This window comes from Zootoca vivipara, chromosome 3, assembly GCF_965207765.1.
Source record: "Zootoca vivipara chromosome 3, rZooViv2.hap1.1, whole genome shotgun sequence".
Taxonomy (NCBI): Eukaryota; Metazoa; Chordata; class Lepidosauria; order Squamata; family Lacertidae; genus Zootoca; species Zootoca vivipara.
Window position 1 is genome coordinate 107,707,052 of NC_142586.1, and position 21,698 is coordinate 107,728,749.

Genomic DNA, 21,698 nt, shown 5'->3' on the forward strand with positions numbered 1-21,698 from the left:
CGAAAATTCATAAACCGAGGTGTTCATAAACCGAGGTTCCACTGTATACAGAAATGCATATACTAATTTTAAGGTGAGCACAAAAATACTGTACAGTGGTACCTCGGTTTAAGTACAGTGGAACCTCGGTTTATGAACACCTTGGTTTATGAATTTTCGGTTTATGAACGCCGCATACCCATCTGGAACGGATTAATTCACTTTCCATTACTTTCAATGGGAAAGTTCGCTTCAGTTTATGAACGCTTCAGTTTATGAACAGACTTCCAGAACCAATTACACCCATGCTTCGGGTTAAGTACGCTTCAGGTCGAGTACTCCGCGGACCCATCTGGAATGGATTAATCCACTTTCCATTACTTTCAATGGGAAAGTTCGCTTCAGTTTATGAACGCTTCAGTTTAAGTACCCCGTGGACCATCCGGAACGGATTAATTCACTTTCCATTACTTTCAATGGGAAAGTTCGCTTCAGTTTATGAACGCTTCAGTTTATGAACAGACTTCCGGAACCAATTGTGTTCATAAACCGAGGTACCACTGTACACAATTGGTTCCGGAAGTCTGTACTTAACCTGAAGGGTACTTAACCTAAAGCAAACTTTCCCTCTGAAAGTAATGGAAAGTGGATTAATCCGTTCCAGGTGGGTCTGCGGAGTACTTAAACTGAAAGTACTCAAACCGAAGCATACTTAAACCGAGGTATGACTGTATATTAGTGAACACTTGGCCCCAGGCGGTCCCAGAGATCACCCACCCCACCCTGGAGGAAGGGCTAATGTCCCAGTTAAACATATGGTTGAGAGGGAAGGGGGGAAGAAGGAAAGCAGGAAGGTTGCCAGCTGTTACACAGAGGGTTAGATCCTGTGGGGCATTGCTAGAGAAGGAGGAGAGGTCACATGGGAAGAAGGAGATCAGGAGGCAAAGCCATTTGAAAAGAAGCACCCTGCATCCAACCCCAGGCCTGAAACCAGACTGGCATAGATCCAGATACTCAAGTCTCCTCCAGGAATGCCTGCAGTTGATCTGCCATGAGTCACTCAGTCACCTTCCCTAGAAAGGGAGTACCGTATTTGTCCATGTATAAGATGCCCCCATGTATAAGGCGTCCCTTCTTTTTTGGGGACTCCAAATAGAGAAAATGGGGGTTGCCAAGAGCTGTTGAGCTTTTTGGGGGGGGGCACCGAAAATCACCCGCAGGAACGCAACAGCCAATCGCACGCACATCAACGAAGCCACCAATCGTCTGCACGCTCACTGAAAGCAAGCACCAATCGCCCGCCCAATTGCCGCAGAAGCCAATAGCTAATGGACCTTGCCACACCCACCAATCACCTGCAAAAAGGCAGCGGACAGTATCCTGAACCGCTAGTCAACCGTCCCACCTCTCCACTAACCGTGTATAAGACGACCCCAAGTATAAGGGGGAAGGCTTATAGGGAACAGCCTCCCCCCCCCCCCAAATCAGGTCGAGTTCTTCGCAGAGCAGTAAGTCCAGCACAGGATCAGATTACAAGAGCCAGGAAGCGGAAAGGGAGACCCAAGGCTCTGGCAGTCTCAGAGAGCCCCTGCTCCAAACGGAGGGGGAGAGAGCAGTGGAGGAAGGGACCGGCAGACAGTCAGAAGGGAGGCCATTCCCCCCCCCAAAAAAAAAAATGCCTGAATTGAGACGAACGGCTCCCCGTAGGAGCAAGGGGCAGCGCATTGGGGTTCCCAGGCTGTTATGTTGGGCGCGAAACAGAAAGCAGCCATTGCAAGATTCTGACTCAGACTGAGGCAGACATGATTTATGGACACTTTGCACTGTAAATAATATGCACCAATAAAAACATCTTAAAGACAAGCAGATGTGGAGGGTCGTTACTCAAGAGTAGCCACAACAACCTCTGGCACCAAGTTTTCAGCATAATTTTTTAATGAAATAACCTTGTCTTATACACGGAAAAATACAGTATTTGCAGTTGGGCGAGTATTGTTACTGTCAATTGGGTCAAGGACTGTCATTTTCGGAAGTGGTCCCACCACCGCCTCCTTTAAGGTGGCAGGCAAAGAAGCATTGGCCGCTCCGTGGAGCAACCTGAGCAAGCTCTATCCGTATCAATTTCACCAGCCGTGGTGGGCAGGAATCGAGGGAGCATGTAGGTGGGTGCATTCCTGCAAGCATCCTGACAACACCATCGGGCCCCGTGAACTGAAAACGATCCCACAAAGTCAAAGAAGTAGCATGGGACACCTCAGCTGGGGATGCAATGTCAGCATCTGAATCACAAGAGACTCGAGCAACTTGCTCCTCAAAATGATGGGCCAAATGGTCACAGCAGGCCTCTGTTGCCTACAAAGGCCTACAAAGGACCCAGTGAGGTCCAGCTCCGAGGGCCTTCTGCTGTTTCCCTCCCTGCGAGAAGTGAGGTTACAGGGAACCAGGCAGAGGGCCTTCTCGGTAGTGGCACCCGCCCTGTGGAACACCCTCCCATCAGATGTCAAGGAAATATAAAACTTTTAGAAGACATGTGAAGACAAACCTGTTTAGGGAAGCTTTTAATGTTTGATGTTTTATCGTGGTTTTTAATATTCTGTTGGGAGCCGCCCAGGGTGGCTGGGGAAACCCAGCCAGATGGGTAAGGTATAAATGATATGTTGTTGTTGTTGTTGTTGTTGTTGTTGGATGATTTACCTGTGAAGCAATACTCCTCGGGACAGCCTCCCAACAGTCGTAGGACTGCAGGGCCTTCACTCTAAATTGCATTTGCCACAGACTTCAATAGATTGAAATTTTGTTTTCATTGTCCCTCAAGGAAACGCTCTGTCTGTCTTTAAACTTAGGTAATTGCTAGTGCAACTTGTTCTTTAAAGGATTTTAATACTCCCACGGTGCTGTAAGCACAGCAAGACTGTGACATGGAAATTGGCATGGGAACATCCACACCAATAAAAATGTGTGTAAGGGGCAGGGTGTTATCGTAGTTTTTATGTTGGTGTGGCTTGTTAGAAAAATCAGTTGAGTTTTTCCTTTATTTCAGTTCCAGTGGTCTATGACTATTCTTGAATTAGTTTCAAGTGGAGCTGTTGATTTTTTTGGGGGGGGGGGGAGGGTTGGAACTGCCATCCATTATTCTTTCAGTGGAGAGGTTAGGGTTGCTAAATCAAAATCGTTTGCTCACCCAGCAAAACAGGGATCCTTTCATTTCCAAGCTTCAGCTACCAAAATTACAGAGAAGCCCCTAAGTAAAGCATAAACAACTGGTTTAATATCCCAAAATGGAACATTACCTTCTTCCCTGGTGCAATTTTAATTGTTAAATTTAAACTCTTCAGAGTGAGTCTCCATAAAATGTAATGAGCTCCTCAGCTGGGTTCTCGGTTATGTTCCAGTCCATTCATATGAATGTGTGCACATCTATATCTATATTTCATAAAAATGCAGCTATTTTTGCTTTGTTCTTCACTGCCTCATGAGTTCCTTTTGCAAGCCACAAAGGTGTTCTCATGCCATTGTTGTGTTGACTTCGACAGGCAGAATCTGGCTCTCAGGAACAGCTGAGAGCTTCCCCAAACTTTCTCCTGCCTGTTCTGAGGCAGCCCTGACCTGCTGTAACAACACTGCAGACGATTTTGTTCAGTTGCTGCTTCAAGCTGAGTTCATTGCTACCTAGAAGCTGAGGCCGGCTCTGATCAAACAAAGAATCGGCAGTTAAGCTTGCTAATTCTGTGGTTGTCATGGAGCAAACTTGGCTGTATAAAAAATACAGGTCTATGGACCGACTTCTGGTTCCAGAGCCTTCATAGGGTGGTTGTTGCAGACTGTGAATTCACAATGCAGCTGAGCGGGTGGTGAAGAAGTCAGTGATCTCGCATGCTCATCTTTGCCTTTGAGCAAAAAAACTGTGATGCAAGAGAGGATAAATTAATTGGACCCCCAAAATACTAACCATACAGGTTGCGAGCTTGTGGGCTTTGGGGAGGGAGAGGGAGGAAAAAGAAACAGGGAGCCCCTAGCAGAATACCAATTATTAAATTATTTGTTTAAACCTTAGCCTCTTCAGGCAAGTTGAGAACCTAAGGAGAGACCTACTAAACTGGATCAAAGATCCATGTAATCTGGCATGCTTTCCCCCACCCCCCAAAGTGGCCAACCAGATGCCTCTGCTTTGAGGCAATAAGACCTCTTAAGAAGAGCCTGATGGATCAGGCCAGTGGTCCATCTAGTACTGCATCTTCTTCTCACAATGACCAACCCAACTTCTATGGGAAGTCTGAAAGCAGGATCTGAGAGCAACAGCACTCTCTTCACTAGTGATTCCCATCAACTGGTATCGAGAAGCAATTCCCTCTTGCAGCCGAGACAAAATGTAGCCATCTGGGTTGGTAGCCCTTCGTGATAGCTCCATGGGTTTGGGTGATCTTCTGAAGCCATCCAAGTTGGTGGCCACCACTACTTATTAGAGGAGCAAATTCCATAGTATTAGCTACACTGTGCAGAAGTACTTCTGCCTTAATCTACCAGTATTCAGCTTCATTTGCCTCTGCTACTCCTGCCTACCCCAACAACTGATATGGGCCATCTGAATATTATAGGTAGATAACACAGAGTTCTCCTCCTCCTCCGTGGATTTGTATACTACCTTTTAATGACAATTTTAGCTGGTGTCCATCCCCCCCTAATGCGGCAGCGAGTCCATAAACTGCCCGGCCCCTAGTAGAAGAGTTTGGATTTGATATCCCACTTTATCACTACCCTAAGGAGTCTCAAAGCGGCTAACATTCTCCTTTCCCTTCCTCCCCCACAACAAACACTCTGTGAGGTGAGTGGGGCTGAGAGACTTCAAAGAAGTGTGACTAGCCCAAGGTCACCCAGCAGCTGCATGTGGAGGAGTGGAGAAGTGAACCCAGTTCACCAGATTACAAGTCTACCGCTCTTAACCACTATACCACACTGGCTCTCATAGGTTCCTCTTCCCTATGGTCTGGTCCCCATGCTATTCCTGAAACATCTTCATGGAGTGGACACCTGGGTGGGACAAATTATGCCATTTCCTCCTAATCTATTGTTATCCTCTCTGGATGCTGGCAACATTTTTGTGAGAAGAAACCACAACATTCGCCTTGCCCCATATAGATCAAGGCTGGTGAACCCATTCCCAGTCCAAGGGCCACACTGCCTCCATGGGCAACTTTCCAGGGGCCGCATACCAGTGATGCCTTTCTACAGAGGTCTACATTACAGCCAGGCAACCTTCTCTCCATTCAGACAAGCAAGATGCCTGGTCACAGTTCAAGGACACTCCCAGCCAGGAAAAATCACTCAAGGGGAGCATGGAGCAGGAATAGTTGCAGGAGGTGACATCTGGAAAGAAAATGTGTGCAACTTCATATATCTATTTGAGCCTAGTGTTATTTTTGCTTTAAAAACAACCCAGTGTAACTTTTTGATCTACATTAAAAAGGGGAGGGGGGGGAAGGCCAGGATATTTAATGGCATAACTAAGCAAACTTGATCAGACACCAAAATGGGAAACCAAGATATATGCAGCTTTTCAGTAATTAAGTACAAAATCACTTATATGGGTTTCAGTCATTGTGTTTATCTTTCCATTTGCACAACTCACATTTTTTTGTACTTAAATCTTCCGATTTGCCTTGCCACAACCTTATATCTACTGTCAGCACAATTTGAATATGAAAACAAATTTAATTTTGTAAGCTGCTGCAATATGCCACACTTAGATGGCCCATATATTTCCCCACTAAATAGAATACTGGTGCTGCATAGGGATTGATTCGCATATGCATGCACATTGCTTAAATAATGACTTACCACGTGGTGATCAGTTGCTGAAAAAGTGGACCATTTTCCTTGGAACGTATTGTGTCTGATATTTATGTTTGGTCTGGGGTGTTTGATCCGTGATGACCCTTTTTGCACATGTTACTTTTATCAGCTGATGATCACGCAGGGTGTGAACACAGCTTCTGCTGGGGTGATTGAAAACTAGCTGTTCCCAAGAGAAAAGGGATCATACCTGGTAAAATGTTCATGGGCTGAACTTTGTGTGGGTCTATGCAATCCAACACATCACTAGCAAGGGTGGTGTGAAGTGGGTCTTGGATACCAGCAATTTCACTACCTGGGTCAAAGTGGTTTTCTTCTTTGTTAGGGGCTCCATTACCTGGCTATGTGGTCTAAACCACTGGGCCTCTTGGGCAGGGGTCAGCAAACTTTTTCAGCAGGTGGCCGGTCCACTGACCCTCAGACCTTGTGGGGGGCTGGACTGTATTTGGGGGGAGGGGAATGAACGAATTCCTATGCCCCACAAATAACCCAGGGATGTATTTTAAATAAAAGGATACATTATACTCATGTAAAAACACACTGATTCCCAGACCGTCCACGGGCTGGATTTAGAAGGTGATTGGGCCGGATCTGGCCCCTGGGCCTTGGTTTGCCTACCCATGCTCTTGGGCTTGCCAATCAGAAGGTCAGCAGTTCGAATCCCTGCAATGGAGTGAGCTCCCGTTGCTGTGTCCCAGCTCCTGTCAACCTGGCAGTTCGAAAGCACGCCAGTGCAAGTAGATGAATTGGTACCGCTGTAGCAGGAAGGTAAATGGTTTCTGTGTGTTCTGGTTTTCATCATGGTGTACCATTGTGCCAGAAGCGGTTTGGTCATGTTGGCCACATGACCCAGAAAGCTGTCTGTGGAAAAACGCTGGCTCCCTCGGCCTGAAAGCGAGATGAGCGCCGCAACCGTCCAGGGGGCCTTTACCTTTTTACCAAAGCACTGGTGCAGACAGATCAGTCTTTGTCCCCCAAAATAAAACCAGCCTATTGATACTACATCAGTAAAAGTAATCATAACTGTGAAAGCCATTTAGGGAAGGCTTAGGGAATTGGCAGAGCATCTGTTTGCATGCAGAAGGTTCCAGATTCAATCTCCAGGTAGCGTCTGGAATGTTACTTATCTGAATTCCTAGGGAGCCACTGCCAGTCAGTGTGGACACTATTGAACTAGATGGGATGTTCTTCTGATTCAGGATGCTTCCTGTAATCCTATGTATTTAACAGATATTATGAGGGAGAGTTCTGGCTCCCTAACAATTCCAAATAATGTCATCTAGTCCAACATGGGCCATGGGCCTGATCCAACAGGCTCTGATGTTCTTACATTTATGTAGAACATCTCTATCATGCCCATCTAAGCCTTCTGAAGATAATGGAATAGAATCATAAAATTGTAGAGTTGGAAGGGACCTCAAGGTTAATCCAGTCCAACGTCCTGCAATGCAGGAATCTCGGCTAAAGCATCCATGACAGGTGGCCATGCAACCTCTGCTTAAAAACCTCCAAGGATGGAGAGTCCACAACCGGCCAAAGATCAACAAAGGAAAGTAGTGCCTCACCATTAGTAAGAAAAATATAATAATTCTTTTTTTTCCTGCTCAGTACTAGCAGAAGTATGGTAAGCAACAAGGGTGCTTACCTTTGCTCATTTTCTTTCCCTCTGGTGTATTTTCATTCACTGAGAGAAAATGGAGCAAGGAAGGAAGCGTACAAATTTATGTGTTTATATCTTAGGGTGGCCATACGTCTGGAATTTCCCGGACACAGCCAGAATATGGGAGTCGCTAACAGTGTCCGGGTGTAAATTGCTGAGGTGTCCGTTAAAATCCAGATGTATGACATCCCATGTCGATAGTCTAGTTTTCGGTGAATTTCCTTAAAAATAGCTTCAAAACTTCAAATGCTCAGCAATTGGCCAAAAAAAACCCCACCAAAAAGCTCAACAATTTTGCCAAAGAATTTTCACATTTTGAAATATGGCAACCTTATTATATCCGTGAGAGTCACATGGTGGAAGATTTGCCCTTCTGTCTAATGGCTTTACTTACAAATGTCTAGGATTCTACCATAAGTGGACATTTGGAGGTGGGATGTCTAATCAACAAGAAGAACAATAGAGGTTGTCTCCTATGCCTTTGCATGCTGTGTACACCAAATGTTTGTTTCTGCTCTGCTGAATATGCAATAGAGTACTGTAATGATCAATGACTATATAGATGTTGACGTCCTGTATTCTGTGAATCAAATTGTGGGTTTTGCCATGACTTGTGGCCTCATCCAATCCATATATAACATATATTCAAAAGGATCGTTCTTGAGTTTTTCTTTGTTCCATGGCTAAGCAAACAAATTTACTTTTTTGATTTCGCTGGCTAGCTCATCTTACCAGCAAGCTCTTCACTTGTAATTGTCTGATCCACGCTAAAAGGGCAAAAGGGGAAGTTATTATGCAGAAGGCAGAAGTTATTATCAGTCATTTAAAGAGAAACACAAACCATATGGGAGTTTTTTTTAAAATGTTTGGTTGTAATTGGTTGAAAAGAATAAAAGATAAAATTCCCTGGATGTCTAGATCCAGATTTGGGGCGGGCAAATACTCTCTTGGTGAGAGAGCCCCAGCAGAGATTTAAAATCACAAAACATACAAATGCTGTCAATAAATGGAAACACATAAAAAAGATGGGCCTATATCATATTAACTCCACCCACCTATTTTGGATGCTGCTGCTGCTGCCTGCCCCACCCTCATGCTTTTGATTTTGATTTGGATGCCATTATTATTATTATTATTATTATTATTATTATTATTATTTATTATTATTTATATCCCGCCCATCTGGCTGGGTTTCCCCAGAAACTCTGGGCGGATCCCAACAAAACATTAAAATTCAATAATCTATTGAACATTAAAAGCTTCCCTAAACAGGGCTGCCTTCAGATGTTATCTAAAAGTCTGGTAGTTGTTTTTCTCTTTGACATCTGGTGGGAGGGCGTTCCATATAGCATCTCCAGACAGGACAATGTGCCTCTGTCATCAGTCCTGATGGGCCCTGTTCCCAACTCCATCCTATTAAGCATATTTGTTTAATTGCATACTGAAATGGAGAGTGTCTGTATGTATATTGTTGGAGGGTTTAACCTCGGAAAATTCCATGAGAAATACTAAAGCTAGAAATAACTCTTTCAGCTTCTAGCTGCGTTAATAATTAACTGTTAATGTTCTCTGCTCCTTCACGTGAGTGTTTAACCTTAACTCACATGATCAAGGTATTCCATTGCAGATCACCGTTTTGAAGCATTTGGTCATTTGTTCCCAGGTACAGTGGGAGATGGATGTGCAAATGGGTTTCTTCGGAAGGGAACGTAGCTCCAGGCTAATGCAGACTGTCAGGAGAAAGAGATCTTAGAGATCTTCTTGGTCTGTTTGGAATTCTGTTACATTTCTTAGAAGATGCTTGATCAATCGTATGTCTTACGGAACTTTTTGGATATATTATTGATTTGTTTTGTACTTGTTTTTAATAAGTTCTGGTTAGTAAAGCTTTGAATTATAAGTAGGGATCTGAACCATTTTTATTCCAGAAGAATTCAGTTTTTATGCATCCAATTGCTTCAAACTGTGTAATATTCGTATCTGCAATAACTCCCACCCTGCCTTGGCAGGACTCTCAGTGAGGTCTTGGATGGGGGTCCTTCCTCTTCTCTTCTCTTTTCTTGCCTCCCATCCTTCTGAGCATTTCTATCTTCTCACTGATGTGGGTCTCTAACGTGCTGTAAAGCATATTGGTACATCCACTGAACTGTGATGGCAGCCAGCTCTAAAGTATTATCAGAGATGCTGCTGGTAGCGTTGTTGCTTTTTTTAAAAAAAAAAAGTCTCTTAAAAATAGCCTTTTAAAATCATACGCGGAAGAAGAGTGCTGAGATGGAAGGGAATCATTCCAAATACCATCTGCATAGTGCTAATTATACACACTCTTGTTATTTGTCAGGATAAGATATTTCGGAATGATATCTGTAAGCCATCTGCCGACAGCCTTATCCGCATTCCTCAGATCACCAGTAAATGCTGCCTCTTCCTCACCACCAACACCAACTTAGGTAACCATCTGCAGTTTTTGTGAGAGTGACTCAATAGAAAACAGCTTTCTCAAAGCGCATTGTGGATGTACAATTCAACAAGGTTCTCTCTTAATTAGTTATTTTGAGTTGTTTACATCTATCACTTTCTAAACAAGCCTTTTGAAAGCTGAATATTGGGTACTGCTTTGCTTAAAAAAATAATTTAAAAGTCCCCAGATTGCGCATGCTATTTTCCCTTCCCCCACACCCTTACATATTTCCTTTGGTTTTAAGGAATAAAGAACCAAAGGATCTATGTGTGCAGCGCTGAGCTCTGTTTGATGTTCAATTATGCTATAGATGTAAACATGAGGTCCAATCCACCCAGGAGCATGTTTTTTGTTTTGTTTTGCTTTGCTTTGCTTTGCTTTTAAGTGGGAGGGGGTGACAGTGTTCCGACATTAAATTAACTATTAAATTCCAAAAGGATCCCAACTGCATTGGAAACACACAATTCAAGAATAGATGCTCTCTGCTCAGGGCTCGGCCTCTTCACTTTCGACCCCAATTCTGTTTCCCTCTCCTTCCCACCCAACACATTCGTGTTCACAGTTCAGTTCAACTTAACACCTCTCTCCCCTGAAAGGCTCTGCTCCCAATGCAGTCAGTTGCTGAGCCCTAGAAAACCAATTAATTAATTTTATCTCATAACGATTATATAACGCTTGATTGGAGTTGGGGTAAACTCAAAGCAGTTTACCAAAAGAAGAAGAAAAAACTCCAAGAAAAAAAATTACAATACTTTAAAATGTAGAAAAAAGTTAAAGTACGGAATTTAATTTCACATCAACTTGAGTTGTATTTCTCCCTCTCCTTGACCAATCAGTCTTGACCCCAATAAGCAGCAGACGTTTTGGCCTAATCACTTCCATACCTAACATTTCAAGTTCATGGCTTCCCTCAAAGAATCCTAGGTTTGTTACGGGTCCTGGGAATTGTAGCTCTGGACGGAGTAAACTACAGCTCCCGTGATTCTTTGGGGGATGTCATGTGCTCTACATGTGTTTTCAATGGGTAGTGTGGCTGTGACCACAGCGCTTGTCCGCATGCCTGCTTGCCCCATGCCTAGAAAGCGTGGGTCCGAGTGGTTTTCCACTTGCCCCTCTCCTTTCCCGCTCTTTAGCCCTGAATAGGAACAAACAGCCATTCATGGGAAACCTGGTTGCCATTTGCTCTAATTAAGCACTAAAGAGAGCTTTTCCCCAGGGGAAAGCAGTAGGGAAAGAGGAAGTATGGATAAACCCTCTCCTGCCCAAACCTAAGATGGACTCCAGCCTCTTCTGCCCTTCCTCTTCAGGGATACCTAATCTGGGGAACTGGGTTCGCGTCTCCGCTCCTCCACATGCAGCTGCTGGGTGACCTTGGGCTAATTACACTTCTCTGAAGTCTCTCAGCCCCTCTCACCTCACAGAGTGTTTGTTGTGGGGGAGGAAGGGAAAGGAGAATGTTAGCCACTTTGAGACTCCTTCGGGCTGTGATAAAGCAGGATATCAAATCCAAACTCCTCCTCCTCCTCCTCATCCTCTTCTTCTTCTTCTTCTTCTTCTTCTTCTTCTTCTTCTTCTTCTTCTTCTTCTTCTTCTTCTTCTCTGTATTCTGCTGTAAACAGAGTACTTCATTCCACGATTGCTCCCACACAACGCCTGGTAATATCAACCAGTTTTTCCTGTGTGACTCTGACACACTCTTGTGGATCAGAAACTGGTTAAAGAACAGAAAACAAAGAGATAGAAGGAACAAAGGAAAGCAGGGATGCATGAAGTAGGATCTCCTAAGGATCAAAGTTGGAACAGGTGTGTGTTTGTTAACTTGTTCATAAATGATCTGGAGTTAGGGGTGAGTGCAGAGGTGGCCGAGTCTGCGGTTAACATCGAACTGCTCAAAGTGGTCAAAACAATAAAATGTAAATATGTAAAAATAAATAAATAAATAAAATGGCAAAGGGTGTTTAAGGAGATAACAGAAATCACTGGGTTGTTGTTGTTGTTGTTTAGTCGTGTCCGACTCTTCGTGACCCCATGGACCATAGCACGCCAGGCACTCCTGTCTTGCACTGCCTCCCGCAGTTTGGTCAAACTCATGTTTGTAGCTTCGAGAACACTGTCCAACCATCTCGTCCTCTGTCGTCACCTTCTCCTAGTGCCCTCAATCTTTCCCAACATCAGGGTCTTTTCCAAGGATTCTTCTCTTCTCATGAGGTGGCCAAAGTATAAAAAGGTGTGGGATATAGCTATTAATGATAAATTAACATGTGCCATTAAGGTAAGATGGGGAACATGCAGGAGAAATTATCTTGAGGAGATCTGGAAGGTGTTTGTAGAATTTGCGCTTTTAAAACAGAAAGGGGTCAAACCATTGCAAGAGGTGTTGAAATTTTGGGAGGTTGGATAGTTATAATGGAATGGTCTCGGTGGTGGGGTGCACATTTTTTTAATTGTTTATTTATAATTATAACTTTGTCAAACTAAAAACAAAAACATAAAAAGGATGTATAAAATGTAAATAAATGTATAAAATATAAATAAAAGAATGAATATTTTATAATAAATAAATAAAGGATTGCGAGGCACTCCAAAAGGATCTTTTCAGACTGAGTAAACAGGCAGATGGGGCTTCCTGTACAGAAACTTACGCTCAATATTTGATTGTTCAAAAAAGAAGACTCAAAGTCTTCTCCATCTGTACTTTGAGTGTACTCTGCACATGGCTAATGCACACATTGGGCTCAAGTGCCAAGGATTAAACCAACAGTCTCAAGCAATATCCATGTATGTGTGAGGTAATCCCAAGGAAGGATTCCAAGGCTTGTCATGGACTGCTATTTACCAACCACCACAACACAAGCCACTTCAGGCCAGCTATTGGTTGCTACTTACCTGACAAGGAATGCACCTGTTAATTGCATCCCCACAACCAACATCACATCTAGTTTGTTCTTCAATCTGCAAGAAATAAACGGTGCTGAAGAAACATGGTTGAAGGCTGCTATCATTCTCACCATTGCCTTACTTTTCAGGAGCTGAAGCATCTCTACTCAAAAGTAAGAGCCGCCTGCATTCAAGGGGTTCTACTCATGGGTAAATGGACATAGGATTGCAGCCTCTGCCACATGCTGGGTGAGTTTAACAGTTCCACCTCCCTGGGAGAAAAAAACTTATCTACAACCATTATCAGATTACTGTGCTGTTTTTTCACCTTGCCATTATCAACTTACTGTGTGAAATAATAGTGAAATTATTCTAGGGAACAGTTGTTTTTTCCTCTCGGTTTCTCTCCCCTGTTGCATTTTTAATCAGGCTGTTAGCAAGATCTCATTAGCAGCGTGAGGAAGTTGGCCAAATATTCCCAGTCCCCCTATGCTTGGAAGGTCTCCTTGTTTCAGATACTTTGTTCCCTGCAGAGAGAGGAAGAAGGTAGCAGGCAAGGCTTTGCTTCACAGATTTCACCTGCTCCACACCTGATGCAAACAAAGATGGCTGTGACATCGTGTGAAGATGATGGTGGGGAACCTTTTTTTTCCTGACTATGGATGAAATTCTTCCAGAGTTGATCTTTGGGTGTAGAAAACCCTATACAGCTTGGGACCAGGATGCCTGAAAGATTGTCTTACCCCTTTTATACCAAATCAATCACTGTGCTTTGCAGGTGAAGGCCTCTTGCAGACACCATCTTGCGCATCGAGGTTGCCAGACATCCCCCCCCCCCCTGAATAACTCACACCACACACAGAATTTTAGTTTGGGTTTTGGCATTAGTTTGGCCACAACTTCATTTAAATACAATTAAATGTGAGTGTTGGCTTAGGCATTGGTTAATCCATCTGTCCCCCGCCCATAGCTGCCAAGTTCTCCCTTTTCTCGCGAGGAAGCCTATTCAGCATAAGGGAAAATCCCTTAAAATAAGGGATAACTTGGCAGCTATGCCCCCGCCTGGGACAGATCAGCTCTGACTTCCCTACCCGTATAGGGAAGTCAAGTAAACACCCCATGGGAGAGGAGGTAGCTGTGTCCAGGCACTCTCCCCTCGACCAGAAATGCTCCCCAAGGATCGTGCTCTGTAATGGCCCCAGCCCCGCCCATTGCGGGGGTGTATGGACTAGAGCCCCGGAGCCCCAGGATTCCTTTAACAGAATACTTCTATGTGGAGCAGCATTTTAATGAGGGGAAAGCACCTCCATGCCAAACCCCTCCACCAACCAGAATTATTAACCAATGCCTAACCGCCAACCTAACAAGTTGTGACGATTTGCAAAGCAGTAGGCAAAAACCAATGGCAACAGCCAATCAGCCGAATGGCAAAATTCCTACTGGCCCCTTGCAAAGCAAGCGACCCCATGAAAGGCAAAGCAATGTCAGGCTAAAAACCATTAGAAAAAGGCGGTGGGCGGGAGGGAGATCCGAAGCACTTTGCAAAAATGAAACTCACTGCTGGATGCTGAGGTTTTAAGGGCCACTTTCTGTCAATCAAAATTGGCTACATGCTTTTTACCCCAGCAACCCAAAAGGATCCTATCACACACACTCCCTCTCATCCGACACCACCCCCCAACCCAGGAGATGTCTTTTAACCCTTCCGCAACCCGCGGTCTCCCTGATTAGAGAACGCGCTTTATCAGGAGGTCCATTTTGCACGATGTTTAGTGTCATGACACCCACCCTTTGGGATTCTCTCCCCTTGAATATTAGGCCATCTCTTTGGTCAGTTTAGCATCGATTGAAATCCTTCGTTCAACCAGCCTTTCAACCTGAGATCTTTCCCAGTCTGCATCTGTTTTGGAATTGTTTTAAAGATGTTTTGATTGTTTTATCTATTGTGTTTTGGAAGGAAGAGCTTGTTCTAAATTTTATAAATAAATCCAGGAAGCTGTAGTCACCTCACTTTATCTCCTAGAACAGGGGTCAGCAAAAATTTGTCAGCAGGGGGCCAGTCCACTTCCCCTCAGACTTTGTGGCGGGCTGGACTGTATTTGGGAGGTGGGGATGAACGAATTCCTATGCCCCACAAATAACCCAGAGATGCATTTTAAATAAAAGGATACATTCCACTCATGTAAAAACACGCTGATTCCCGGACCGTCCGCGGGCCAGATTTAGAAGGCGATTGGGCCAGATCCGGCCCCCGGGCCTTAGCTTGCCTACCCATGTCCTAGAAGAAGGATGGGGGAGCTTTGACCTTCCAGACATTGTTGGACTCCAACTCCCATCAGTCTTGGCCAACCAGAACATTGGTCAAAGATGATGGGAGTTGTGGTCCAACAACCTCTGGAGTCTGGAGTGTCATAATTTCCCCATCCCTGTCTTAGAACTTCCAGCTTCTGCAGGAAGGGATAATAAATCCAAGGGGCATTGGAAGATGATATCCCAGAATCATCCTTTCTGTTACCAAGTCTTGATGAGTCTCAGTTTGTCCTTTGAGCAGCGCAGTTCCTAATCGTATTTGCACAGATCATTATTTTATTTCCACCAATATCTCACTCTCCGAGTTTCCTGAGCAGTAATAACCACTGAAAAGCACTTTACTAAGATATATTTGCTTCCAGAGAGGAATGGAAAAGGTTTGTTTATGCTATCCAGTGTATATTTTTCACATCAAGGTTTCTGCTTTATTGGCACGTCAATGCTTGGTCAACCCTTAAGACTTTCAGCTTTTAAACACAGCACTGAAAACTGCATTAGCAAATATGTGACTCACAAGCTTAATGCTCAAGATTTTGAGCTGGGCGGAATAAATACCATTGCCCTTCTTTTTAACAAAGGAGAAGAATACACATAGCAGGACTATCAGGAGAGTAATTTCCACTCATCATTCCTTTTAGGAATTACAGTTTCTCAATCAGCCCTAAACAATCGGCATGTGAGCCGTGTGGTAGACCACTTTCCTCTTCTGTTCACTTTTATTATTTTAGCCATTACCAATCCTCACATACAATCCTTTGAGGAAATGTTGAGGGAATGTCAGTCTACATATTTTAATCCACCAAAGGTTATTCATCTACATCTGTGTTTATAACACGACGGAGAACAAATTCAGCATGGGGTTGTGTTTATTTATTGCAAAATCCAGAACTCAGAAAGCTTTCTTAGGATATTCCTGCCCTGCAAATTTATTTATGAAAATGGCTTTCAAATAGTAGACCTATGTTTGCAATTCTTCAATATACCTTGAAAATATTTTGCACTCTAGGAACGCTCCGGCCTTATCCTGAACAAGGAAACCTGTGGCCCTCTAGGTGTTGTTAGAGTCCAACTCCGACCAGCTAATCATAATCGTAATAATTTTATTATTTATACCCCACCCATCGGGCTGGGTTTCCCCATCCACTCTGGGCAGCTTCCATCACATAAAATCATAATAAAACATCAAGTATAGCCAATGGCCAGTGATGATTGGCGCTCAAATCCAACTACGGTACATAAGGAGGACAATTTGACCCCCTTCCCTGGTGTATTCACTTGGGGCATTCATCAGTTCAGCAAGTACTACTAAAGCTTGTTGTTGTTGTTGTTGTTTAGTCGTTTAGTCGTGTCCGACTCTTCATGACCCCATGGACCAGAGCACGCCAGGCACTCCTGTCTTCCACTGCCTCCCGCAGTTTGGTCAAACTCATGTTCGTAGCTTCGAGAACACTGTCCAACCATCTCGTCCTCTGTCGTCCCCTTCTCCTAGTTTCCCAACATCAGGGTCTTTTCCAAGGATTCTTCTCTTCTCATGAGGTGGCCAAAGTATTGGAGCCTCAGCTTCAGGATCTGTCCTTCCAGTGAGCACTCAGGGCTGATTTCCTTCAGAATGGATAGGTTTGATCTTCTTACTACTAAAGCACCCACAAGCACCCACTCTTTAATGGATAGGGCATTTTTTAAGGAATAGGGCTAAGAGTCTCAAAAACAAACAAACAAACAAACAAACAAACAACAACAACAACAACCCAATCTGGCTGGGTTTCCCCAGTCACTCTGGGCGGCTCCCAACCAAATATTAAAAACACAGTACACCATTAAACATTAAAAACTTCCCTAAACTAATTGTTCAGAAGCCATTTTTGCTGGTATGAAGAATGAAGAAGGAACTATTCAAAGTGATCTTTCCTCCTCATGTTTCTCTGCTCTCAAGCAAAGGAACATGTGATCAGGCTTTGATAGCCTGCACTGCAACAGCCCGGTGCTATGCCATTCTGTGTTGTGTTTACATCTCCTAACAAGGTTAGCCTCTTGTTTTCTACAAGAGAGCAAGAAAAATCACCGATAATGGCATATAATAACATGCTGCCAATTGCTCTTCATCAGTACCACCCCACTCGCTCTGCACTGATGCAGAATCCCACAAACAAACAATTCCTTCTGTCCCTGATCCCTTTCGAGTTAAAAACATAGGATTAGGTCAACGGCCCATCAAGTCAGTGCCTGGCATCTCCAGGTAGAGCTGAAATCCTGGAAAGCTACTGCCAGTCAGTGTAGACAGCACTGAGCTAGCTGGACCATTGAGTCTGACTCTGTATGATGTGCCTCCCTCAGTTTCCAATGAACACACAGCAAGCAGTTGGCCTGTTGGCACTTCTTGCGTGGGGGGTCATTTGAACACCTCACCTATCGTGGTGAAAAGCAGGACATTCAAGTTATCAGGCGGGCAGACATGAGACTTAATTGGACTACATTATTGCATTACAAAAAAATTATCGGTTGTACCAGGCAGGCATGTATTATTGCCCAGCTGAAATCACTCCTCAGTTTAATGTTTGATATTCGTTTAATTTGGTGTGTTCTTTTATATTTTGCTGGCAACTGCTCAGACTGGATGGGGCAACCCTGTCAGATGGGCGGGGTACGAGAAATAAGTTGTTGTCGTTCTTCTAATTTTAGAAAGTCGCCAAACTTGATGAAATGACTATAGGTGATGTGTTTATGAAAAGATCCTGAAATCGTAGCTAATCCTTGGGGGGGAGGGGGGGGGAGAGAGAGAGAGAGAGAGAGAGAGAGAGAGAGAGAGAGAAGCAGCAAGCAGAGAACGTCTTGATGCCAATGTATCAGCATCAGAGGAAGCAAGACAGCACTGGAAGAGGTGAATAGTCACATAGTCAAGCGCCGGGCTGTTTCATCCTTTGGTCCAAGGCATCGACCAACTGTGTCATCATCTGCATTGCTGGATTCCCACAGGCATCCCAGCTGGTAGGATGGTCAGCTCACACATCTGGGCAGGAACTTTGCATCTTTATCTTTTCACCTCTAAGTAATCCACACACCCTGTTCAAGAGCTATTTCTGTTTAGAGAGAGCACCTTATTTCCTTTCCGAAATCCAATATCTGAGATATTGGCTGTGCTATTTTGCTTTCCTTGAGGCTGCCTCTCGGCCGCTGCAGCTCCACGTAATCTGAATTGATGGGCATTCCACCAACAGATGTGAAGTGAGACTTATGCGCAGCAGTGCCTAGAGATATTAAAGAGAGAAATTCATCTGCCAACATGGCATTGGGGGGGGGGGTGGAATGCTTGCCAACCTGATGCACTGTGAAGTAATATATAAGCTTTTGTGGGCTCCCCAGCAGAAAAAAAGAAAACTGCTATTATAGTTTGTCATAGAGACTGCCAACCCTGCCCCCTGCCAACACCCCCACCCCACCCCATCTCTTGCATTCCATTCTACATCATAGTTGCTGCGCCCCCTGCGGTGCCCCCAAACTGGTTGCACTCCCCTAAATTCACCTCTGTACTAGGACCAGGCTAACAGCTGGCTAATAAATGTAAATAATTACAGGTAGGTAGCCGTGTTGGTCTGAGTCGAAGCAAAATAAAAAAATTCCTTCAGTAGCACCTTAAAGACCAACTAAGTTTTTATTTTGGTATGAGCTTTTGTGTGCATGCACACTTCTTCAGATACACTGAAACAGAAGAGCCAGACCCTTATGTATATTTCTGTAATAAAACAATAATATTTTTCTGTAATAAAAAAAATTTCAGAAACAGACTGGAAAGAGAAGTTGCTGAATTGGAACTCATTACCAAGCTTAAAACCATGGAGCCACCTGGGATGAACAAAGACATAGGATTCTTATCTCATTATGCATGATCAAGCTTTCTTTAGCGCCTCAGCCCTTGCTTTTCCCCCGCAGGACCTATTGCAGTCATCAGCAGTCATTAACAGCCATCAACAGGTTTACCACTCCTATCAGCCCATCACCCATTCCCACCCACCCCCACCACCCTCTGAATATACATAAGGGTCTGGCTCTTCTGTTTCAGTGTATCTGAAGAAGTGTGCATGCACACGAAAGCTCATACCAAAATAAAAACTTAGTTGGTCTTTAAGGTGCTACTGAAGAAATGTAAATAAGATATTGTCCTTCTACTACCAGCCATTCCAGTGGCTTACACCAGAGGGTGTTGGACTAGCCAACTCCGACTGTTAAGCTCTGCACAAGGCCACTAAACCAGACTTCAATCCCAGACTTCCGGTCTAACTGGACTGTAGCTAAGACTGCAAAAATAGCATATCATCGTTTGAAACTGAATTGTTGTATTGGTCTTTTCCACCCCTTGTAATCCAGAGAGAGCACAAAATGGAAACCAGGCCAGGCAATCTAGTTGTTGTTGTTGTTTTTAAAAAAAGCTTTGCATTTCTGAGCAAGCCTGGAAAGGTCTGTGAACTTGCACATTATCTCCAGTTATTTTAAATCTCTCACTTTCCTTACTGGTTCTAAGTGTTTGGCAAACGCTGCCCGGGAAGAACGACTTACTTGACTCAGTGCTTCAGTGTGTCCTAAATTTCCCCTCCATAGTTCATAACCTGCTTTCTGTTCTTGCACATTCTGGCAATAGTCTGAGAGCACTGGAGCTTGAAATGAGAAATCCTGAATGATGAGTCCTCACCACTGCTTAATCTCTAGTGTGGGGAACCTACAGAAAAAGCCCATCGCAGAGATGAATCACCAGCCTGGACCCGGCGCATCTCTTAGCCCAGAGATCAATGCTGGCCAGCCACAATGGCTATGTCCCTCTTCCACCCTTGGAGGCAGTATGCTCCTGAATGCCTGTTGCTGAGTATTGCAAGAGGGCTTATTGCACTCAAGTCCTGCTTCCAGGCTTCACACAGGCATCTCATTGGTAGGGGATATTTACAATGCAGTCAAACCAACAATGCGTGCTTGCTAGACAGGCACACAATAGGAGCTCAGAGTCCTGTAAGTTTCCTAGAGAGGAAACTCTGAGAGATCGTGTCCTCCCTCAAAGAGGGCACATGTTGCGGTGAGACCTGGCAACCAAACCCTTGTGTTATGGGTGGGTACAATTGGATAGCCAAAACACCCGATTGGTAGATCCCTTGTTGCTGGGTTTAATCTGACCAATGGGACGCTAGCTAAATGGTTCAAGGGACCTATATATTCCTATGCATGTGACCCTGAGCTTTCTCTCTTGGTCAGTGCATCGGAACACCGACCCACCTCTCCCTCTATTTAGGGCTTGCACGCTTGAGCTTGCTACACCGCCATGTGTCGTCTGTCATTGGGACAGGGGCACGGCAGGAATTTTCCCCACTTGGATGATTGGCTGGTGCCATTTGGGTTTCACCTGCTGTGTAGCAAATCGTCACAACTTGTAAGTTTGCGGATAGGCTCTGGTTCAGGTGATAGGGATGGGGGAACGCTCACGCCATCCCTATGTGAAGGGGTATTCCGTTAAAGGAATCCAGGGACTCAATGGACATGACTAAACAACTAAACAACAACAACAAGAGTGGCTAGGAGCTAAGTGCGGCCATGGAAGTAGAAAAAGAAAAAGTGTAAACTCGCACATGCTGACCAGCTTCAGTTTTGACTTGAAATGTTCGTTCAGGGCTTCTCAGAAGTAGGTAAAGGCAAGAAGTGGGCCGGGGGAGTGCGGGCCCACAATGACACCCAGGGCCGGATTTCGGTTTGATGAGGCCCTAAGCTACTGAAGGTAATGGGGCCATTCATATGTCTAGCTGTCCTTTGTCAACAACAAATTGTCACTTTTTTGTGTTGAATATATGCTATATGGTAATTTATGGACCTAATAGGTATCTAAAGCCATTTGCACGTGTTGCCATGCAACCAGTCCATGCAGAATGTAGGCACCCTATACATAGAAATGAGCAAACCAGGGATATTTTAGGGTAGCAGGCGGGGCCCTTTACTTACATCATAGGGGCCTACACAACACAAAACACTGTTGCTGCATGTAGGTTTTATTTTATTTGTTTTTTATCTTATATTTTGGAAGTGTACATCCAGGTTTGTTTGTTTTCTTTAAAAGTGGGGCCCTAAGCTATAGCTTGTTTAGCTTATATGTAATTCTGGCACTGAGAGGTGCTAGAACTGTACTCCAGCACACTCCAGTTGGGGGGGGAGGGGGAGGACCGCTCATAATATATGCAATTTTTTGCATGGAATTTTGCCTTATACCCATACCTGCCAAGTCTCCCGCTGAAAAATGCGGGATCAGCAGCGGCATGGCACCGGAAGTTGCGTAGAAGCAACTTCTGGGGCCGCTCTTCCCATGTGTGGGCACCAGAAATTGGGCACAGCGACACCGGAAGTCGCTTCTACGCATGCCCGGCGGCCATCTTGGTGGTGTAGAAGTGCGTAGAAGTGATTTCCGGTGCCCACACATGGGAAGAGCGGCACCCAAAATGGAGGCTCCCTGGCAGGTAGGAAATCCGGGGGATTTCCGGGATTTTTCTCCATTCGGGAGAACAGCGGGAAACGGATTAAAATCAGGGGGTTTCCCGC

General features: G+C 44.5%; 1 long non-coding RNA gene across 1 annotated transcript in view; it reads left to right on the forward strand.

Annotated features, from left to right (window-relative positions):
- LOC148686398 (uncharacterized) overlaps window positions 1-21,698 on the forward strand; it is a 50,048-nt gene that overhangs the window by 23,666 nt on the left and 4,684 nt on the right. The window contains exon 5 of the long non-coding RNA XR_015949180.1: window positions 12,974-13,073. This is a non-coding gene — a long non-coding RNA (uncharacterized LOC148686398). The remainder of the gene's footprint in view (window positions 1-12,973; window positions 13,074-21,698) is intronic.